The following is a 7,991-nucleotide window of genomic DNA, read 5'->3' as shown; positions in this document are numbered from 1 at the left end:
TCGTCAGTGTGACAAAATCATCAGCAGAGCTAACCGCACTTTATCATGCATCAGCAGATGCATGACAAATAGAACCAAGGAGGTGATACTTCCCCTCTATGCGGCATTGGTCAGATCGCAGTTGGAGTACTGCATCCAGTTTTGGGCACCATACTTCAAGAAGGATGTTGATAGACTCAAGAGGGTCCAGAGGAGGGCCACTCATATGGTTAGGGGCTTACCAGACAAGCCCTATGAGGAGAGACTGAGGGACCTGGACCTCTTCAGCCTCCACAAGAGAAGGCTAAGAGGTGATCTTGTGGCCACCTACAAATTCATTAGGGGAATGCAGAAAGGGATCGGAGAGGCTCCATTCACCAGGGCACCCCTTGGGGTAACAAGGAACAATGGTCACAAACTGACAGAGAGCAGATTTAGGCTAGACCTCAGGAAAATCTCCTTCATGGTAAGGGTGGCCAAAATTTGGAATGGGCTTCCAAGGGAGGTGGTGCCCTCTCCTAGCTTGTGGGTCTTTAAGAGAAGGCTGGATAGGCATCTGGCTGGGGTCATGTGACCCCAGCACTCTTTCCTGCCTAGGTGGGGGTTCGGACTCGATGATTGTTGAGGTCCCTTCCACCCCTAGCATCTATGAATCTATAAACTCCACGCCAAAACTAAGTCTTTAAATCTAAAATAATATTACCTTAGTCTGGTTTGGGGCAGTGGCACTGGCAGGGAATTGGAACAACCATGAATTTAAATGACAGCGGTAAATTATACCATAGATGAATCAGCAAAAGTTTAGAGCATTTGTTGCACTTAGGAAGTGGGTTTTTAAACCTAGTGCCCCAAGAATTGACACACTACCCGACTGATCAATAGCAGAAAGGCTTTACTAACAATACCACAAGAAAGCTTATAAAACCAACTGACAGAAAAAGAATCCTTCCAAAATAAAATGAGCTACTCCACAAAGTCCTAGTACATATTTAGCAGCAATAGTATTCTCTCACCAATGCCAGCAAAAGAAGCTGGTTCAGTCTTGCAGCTTTCATCAAGCAGGATCCATTGCTTGTTAATCTGGGTGCAGTGTAGCAGTGATCTCTTTATGGTTCTCTTGGAGTGCACACTTTGCTGGCAAATTCTTCTAGTTCTTATACTGTTTAATTGTATAACTTCAAAGCATTTTTCCTTGATAGTTGGCCGATTAGAATCCAAACAAACTGGGAGGAAAAGGTGTTATCATCTCATAACTGTTAATAGCCTGGCTCCTGTTCTTGCATTGTCTGGGTATAAAAACTTGTACATCTCTGCAGACCCTGCAATTGTAAGTCAATTTACAAGTGATGGGCCTGAGCAGTCAGACAGGATACTTAGAGGTGTCAGCAAACCTGTGTTGGGGTATTTGTATATCAAATGGGCACATTTGCAGTAGCTTGTACAGGTGATGGTTTGTTTTTCAAACTCCAGCCATACATTGAATTGTTCAGACGTTTTTAACGCTCTGTACATTAGGATATTTGTTGGGAGAAGTGTTTGTCACATACAGGGCATCTTTTCTGTATCTTTCACAAGTTTCTCTTGAGACGCATATTTAGCCTTTTGTTTCCTTCAGCTGCCAGGTTGATTGAAACGCATATGTAGCTTTCTTGCTTTTACTGGCTTCTGAGATGCACATATGTGATGAGCGTGTCAGTTCTCTGTTGACCATTTTCCTGATTTGACATAATCTAGCACAGAGAATAAAACCAATTGGGGTTGCTCTATTTTGTATGGTTCCAGCTGCCACTTTGCATTTTTGTGCAAGATACACTGTTTTTTAATTTGGTCACAAAGATTTTATGTATAGGCCTGGCCGAGCTGTTGCTATATTCACAATCAACACAGTGGTGCTCAACTTTTGGGCTCAAATAAGTGGCATGGGGCAGCTCACAGGCTGGACAGGCCTCAATGCTTGGATCTAGACTGTGCTGCCACACCTGGCTCTGTGTGCCAGAATTGGGGCCCTAGGACGCTGTGCCACCTCCACCCAGTCCTGGTTGCTGGTATTGGGTATCCAGAAGCTCACACCACTCCCACCCAGCCCCATGTGCCCCAAACCCCATACCACCTCCACTGGTTTCGCATGCCAGGATTGGGGGCCTGAGCCACCTCCACTTGTCCCATATGTGGGGATCAGGCTCCAGGGCTCTATGTTGCCTCCACCCAGGCCTGCAACACCTCTACCTGGACCCACATGCTGGGATTGGGCTCCTGGGTCTCTGCCACCTCTGCCAGGTGCTGTCACAGGGATTGGTGCCCTAGCGCCCCATACTGCCTCCACCCAGTTCCACATGCAGTGATCCAACTCTGGGGCCTCACACCACCCCCACACAGCATCACATGCCAGGGTCAGGCCTTGTGCTACCCTGTGTGCCAGATCTAGTGCACAGAGCCATCACCTTCATGCTTCCCCACAGACCCACGGGGAAACCCACAGGTTGGATGACAAGGCACCAGGGGCCAGATCTAACCTGTAGGCTGGGGGTTGAGCACCCCTGGTTTAGAGTACATCAGAGTCTTGGATACCAATAGCAAAACCATTGCGAATGGCCCATAGCCTGTGTTTGGCCCATAAAACTGTTCCAACTGGTAGTTTGGCAAGCTACCAGAAGTGGTGGGTATGGCCAGTGGAGTATGGCCTGCAACAGAATAAGGTGATCCTGCACCCAAACATGGCCATTAGCAGCAGGAGGAAAGAAAGGACTGTGGAGATACAACCTTTTCTTGCTCCTCTGCTGCCTGCTCCCCAGCCTGCTGCTCATGAGTGACTGGTGCCTCCTGAAATTGGGGGGTACCCATAGAAGCCGCCAACCTTGTCAGGCGAGGCACCAGCCCGACTAACAGCATCCGTGTTGGCCATCGGGGGACACTGGCCCTGTCGGGGGGGGCATGTGCACCCCTGTGCACCTCCTACCAGTTGCCCAATCCCCAACCTACGCTGATGCCTGCCCATGGACCCATTCTGTAGCCTGATCCCTGACCATGCCATTGTCACCTGATCTCCAACCAACATTCTTGCCCACTCCTGCACCTGCACTGCTGCCTGATCTCCAACCTAGGTTGCCACCTGAACATGAGCCTATGCCACTGGCCCCAAACCTGGACCCACCACAGCTGCTGGCTTGACAAATCCAGCCTAGCAGGAGTTCCCATGGTTGGATCCAGCGTGGGGCCCAAAGTGAGTTTGACAGCCTTGGTATAAAGCTATCCTATTACTTTTTCCCTTGGCTTCTATCCTTTCTCAAATGTGCGTATTCTTCAATACCCAGTCATATGTTCCAGTCACAGTTGCTGTTCCAGAATGTTTTTCTTGTCTTTATAATATTTGTTTTCACATCTTACAGTTCCTCCATTCTGTTGCCCTACATTAGGGTACAAGCATTTTTGTATTTTTTTCTTCTGACCTCACCCAAATTCCTTGCCTGATTAGGTACAGTCACTTTACTGACTCTATCACTTATATAACCACTATGAAATAGAAATGAAATGAAATAGAAAAAGCACATAAAGCAATTAATATTTTCATAAGTGTCCATAGTTTATCTAGTGGGTGGTAAAAAAGATTTGGAGCCACCTATTAAATGAACAGTATTTTTTTGAAAAACGGTTACTTATTTAGTGAGCAATATCCAATCTGTATGCTGAATGATGCAAGCATTCTGTGAAAAATTAAGTATTTTGATCATGTAACTAAAGACTACATAATAATGTATCCACCCAAAGAGGCTAAATTAAAGTTGCCCAGGCCATTTTAATTCAGGCATATCCTAAGTTTGAGAACTTGACTTTCCAACTTTAACACCCATTATAATTTGTTTTTATTACTCATTTTTCACACATGATCTTCCCATTTATACCTTACCCTTCTGGCAGGTGAAAAAAAAACCAACCTTAAAACTGCAGGGCATTCCTCTACAGCCAAACCAAACAAACAAAATAAACATGGATTATTAGACCAATCTACTCAGGAGCATGAACCAAAGTCAGGAGATTTTTTTGAAATGCCAGAGAGATACATTTGCAAGTCACCATGATTTCCTAAGTTTGTTCTGATTGTTATCAAAATTCTCAGAAAAATTCTGAGATGAGTTGCAGTATGAAAATTTCAAGCAGATCATTTTCCTTTAGGAGAGTTTTAAAAGAAGTGTCAAAGGTGCATCCAGGCGAGCACACGCATGTGCGCTTTGTGGTGCCTCAAAGGCTTCTGAGGTGCCGCAAAACATAAATGACCAGAGTGAAAAAGTAATCTGTGCTGCATATTTACAGCACAGGAAATCCCAGTATCTAAAAAAACAGTTTTAAAAAAGTGGGGTAGCTCATGTACCTGCAGCGTATACCGCCCATGCTCTGGCTGCTGGCCAGGCTCTGTGCACCCAGGTCTCTGCCACTGCAGCCTTAGGAGGCCCCCAGGACCCCAGGTAAGGCTGCTGGGGCCAGCCCAGGTGCTGATTAGGTTCAAGGTTAAGCCCCAGCCTCCCCTACCCACCCAGGGCAATCTGCTGCATGCCAGGGCATGCTTTCAGGGGCGTTCCCAGGGGGACAACTATGTGCCATTGCTATTTGTCCCCAGGGAAATGCACATGTGCACTCTTCTGCACATGCTCATAATGGCTTCTGTTCTCTAGGGAGCAGCTACCACAGCTCCATTGTCTGTTAGTCTTTCTGACCGTCATCACAATGGCATCTGAGGACCTTGTATATATTGCGCTTTGAGCAGTTCCAATGTTGATTAGTGTTAGTGCTAGCTCAGATTTAGAGCAGTCGCACCTTAAGGTTAAGAACTTTATCTGACTGTCCCCCACCTGTACAGCTGTGACTTGCTACTAGAGGGATGGTAACCAGGGGTCTGACTAGGAGCTTCAGCTATGAGTTGCCCCTATGGGACTGATGAGCCAGGACAACCCTCTATCCCTGCTCTAAGTGTAGGGGTGAGAGGTGGGCTGTGGGGGATGGGAACATGAATCTAGGAGGCAGAGAGTTAATGAGATGGGCATGGGTAATAAAATGGGAGGTAGAAAGGAAATGGGAGTGGGGGAAGGGTGGTGAAATGAAGGAAGCCACTGAAGGATAAAATAAAAAGAAGCCCCAGCTCATGGGAATGTGATCCAGCCCCCTACCTTGTTCATCCCCAACTTCCCCTAGACCCCACTTCTGGCCCTGCAACCTGGCTAGCTGGCATGTCCTCTGCTGGCTATTTACACAGGGTTGCACCCCTGAGGGTGGGAAGGTCACACCACCAGGGGCAGGTGGGGCAGTTGGCTTAGAACCACCAGGCAATGGAGTACAGGGGGTAGAAAGTTTGTCCACACTGAACAGGAAGGTGGGGGAGGGGACACTGCATCCTGGGATGCTGGAGGACTGCAACTTGGGTGGCTCATCTGTGCAGAGTAGCCACATGTTAATGGCACAAGCTGGCCAATGCAGAGCAGAGAGGAATCTGCCTTGGAGTGTTGTAATTTTAAGCTACCTAAAGCGTGCTTAAGCCTAGTTTCAGATGTTAATGTCTGGACAATCCAGGAGTTAAGAGTTCCAGGAGCCATCTAAAATGAGTAACAAGGCTAAAGTAGTAATGACTGTTTTGTCTAAGGTCTGTTTTCTCAAATGTGTTAAAATTAAATCCAGTGTCTGTTGTAAAACAAATGTCAAGGAAAAACAGATAAAGTCATTTTGCTGTTCTATGCTCTGTTCCCCTCCTAAACCCCAATTCTGTCAGTTCCTAGCCTGGCAGACCCTTGCAGCTATCTTGGCTCCCACTGTGAGCAATTTGCAAGGCTCCCTATGCCCTGCTGGATTGGGGATTTACAGTGGAAAATGTTTTTTTTGCCCTCCCAAGGATACTTTGTTTCACTTTTGCATAGGAAAGAAGAAGCAAAAAGATTCCCTGTGTGCCAGTGTCAATTTTCTCATTCTAAAATGTGACTACCTAGGCTTAAGTACCTTTAGAAATAACCTTAATCAACCAAATAGCTACAATACATATCATTTCAAACTACCTGAGCCCTATCTCCCATGAAATCTATTCACCCCTCCCCTACCAAGCCCTAGTAAAAATAAATAAATAAATAACCCTTAAGAAAAAAGGCTGACAAAGCCAGCAAACTTTGGTTTTCTTGGGCAAAAGGAAGTCTGTGTTCCAAAGTTGAAGTCATTCAGCTGAAAACAGGATTTAGGTTAAGAAAAATCAAAACATCAAGCTAGAAGCTCTCAGTCTGGAAAGAACTCACCAGATGCTTCTTCAGTGGTAACTTACTGAGCAGCACTTATGGAAATAAACTTAGAATTTATTACATATTAAGCTTGCAGAATTGATGTTGCCTGTAAGCTGTTTCTGTCATTCTTGCTGACATTATCTTGTCTCTACCAGATTGGCTCTATAGTTCTAAGTATTTTACAGTCAGGCTTGCCTTACAAGAAGTGATCTTGCTGAAAGGAAGCTGGGAAACAGCAGCTATGATGGTGGCAGGGTGACATCACCTAGAGCGGTGCTTACATTTTTAAAAATGTCACTGTATGTAACAAATGTAGAGCTGGTTCTGGGTCATGGTACCAGAAACTTCAAGGTCTCTCTAACAGTCGCCATGCTTGTCCCAAAAACATGTATGAATTATTACTAAAGATTCTCTGTTCTTGCAGTGGCAGGACATTGACAGTGTCCTCATCCCCCATCTTACCTGTGACAAGATTAAGGGTCTTCCTGATGTTTTGGGCATTGTGTGCCTGGTAGTTGGATATATGGGTTGTTCCCAAAGCTTACAAGAATAGTCAAGAAAACTTGTCTAGAGGTGTGCAAAACAGGCTGTATTCGATTCGATTTCGAATCACTCAGAGACAGTGATTCAATTCGTTGTTTCAGATCACTGTCCCTGATTTGATTCAGCTGAATCCGAATCTGAAGATTCAGTGCTGATCCGGTCCACTTCCAGGTCTGCTGCTGAACACACTGGCCCCCCACCCCCCATGCCCTGCTGGCTTGGTGATTGGCCATGGTGGGACCCTGGGTCCCTCCCCAGACCCAGGAGGCACCAGTCACCAAGCTGGAGGGCACAGGGGGGGAGGGGCGTACGTGCTCCCCTACAGACCTGGACGTGCTTCTGGTCTGTTTCCAGGTCTGCTGCCGAGTGCACTGGGGAGCCCCTCATGCTCCTGTGGGACACTCCCTGCGCCCCAGCATTGCAGCATTCATGAGTCCCCTGCTACCTAGAGGGACACAGAAAAAAACATTTAAAGCTGTAGCTGTCTGAATCTCTGAATCTTTCCCAATCCCTCCAAATCAATCCGGAGGGTTCCAATTCAATTTGGAGAGATTAAAAAGTCTCCTGATTAGATTCAGCTTTGGAGACTTGGTCACTGAATCACAGCCAAATTGAATCAGGGACCAAAGCTTCACACAGCCCTACTAGGTTCAATCCTGTCTTCAACAGTTGTTGGGCTAAATGACATCACATGGGCCCTTATAATCCTACCTTTCTATAATTCTAAGATTTTATGTGCTTTTGTTCAAGCCCTAACTACAGGGTAGTTAGAGGTGTGGCTGCAGTACATGAAGGCACACGTGAGCTAGCATTAAAATGGCTAGCTTGGAAAAGAAAATGAAAAAGATGTAGCAGCCTGGGCTTCAGTAAATAGGTGCAGATCCACAAGCCCCCTGATGCCCCCAGGGGCTTACTTAGGCAGCTGGCAAAACCCATGTGTGTGCAGATACAAAGAAGCAGACCCCTGCAGTGACTGAAGCCATTAGTTGGCAATTGGTTTTATGTCTAAAATTACCCCATGGATTACTTTTCCTTTAAAACAATTTTAAAATATTATCAAATGTGTGTCAAGATTGATTTTTATGTGTAAAATCCTTTATGTCCTCTCTGTAATTTTCTTTGAGTCTTTAAAGCCATTCAGGGGGGGGGGGGTGTGTGTCTGGGTGGGGGTGTGTGTGTGTGTGTGGGTGTGTGTGTGTGGGTGTGGGTGTGTGTGTG

General features: G+C 46.2%; 1 protein-coding gene and 2 long non-coding RNA genes across 5 annotated transcripts in view; 1 reads left to right on the top strand and 2 right to left on the bottom strand.

Moving 5' to 3' along the window:
- Positions 1 to 7,991, top strand: part of ADGRA1 (adhesion G protein-coupled receptor A1) — an 841,033-nt gene that overhangs the window by 814,179 nt on the left and 18,863 nt on the right. The window lies entirely within an intron of this gene.
- Positions 503 to 7,991, bottom strand: part of LOC109287522 — a 21,150-nt gene continuing 13,661 nt past the window's right edge. Inside the window, exon 3 of the long non-coding RNA XR_002094882.1 lies at positions 503 to 640. This is a non-coding gene — a long non-coding RNA (uncharacterized LOC109287522). The remainder of the gene's footprint in view (positions 641 to 7,991) is intronic.
- Positions 1,325 to 7,991, bottom strand: part of LOC109287524 — a 9,620-nt gene continuing 2,953 nt past the window's right edge. Inside the window, exons 2-3 of the long non-coding RNA XR_002094884.1 lie at positions 7,176 to 7,178; positions 1,325 to 1,481 (exon numbers count right to left, since the gene is read on the bottom strand). This is a non-coding gene — a long non-coding RNA (uncharacterized LOC109287524). The remainder of the gene's footprint in view (positions 1,482 to 7,175; positions 7,179 to 7,991) is intronic.

This window comes from Gavialis gangeticus, unplaced genomic scaffold, assembly GCF_001723915.1.
Source record: "Gavialis gangeticus isolate Ggan-Ray unplaced genomic scaffold, GavGan_comp1, whole genome shotgun sequence".
NCBI lineage: Eukaryota > Metazoa > Chordata > Crocodylia > Gavialidae > Gavialis > Gavialis gangeticus.
The sequence above is the reverse complement of the archived record's forward strand: the minus strand, read 5'-3'. Positions and strand labels throughout refer to the sequence as shown.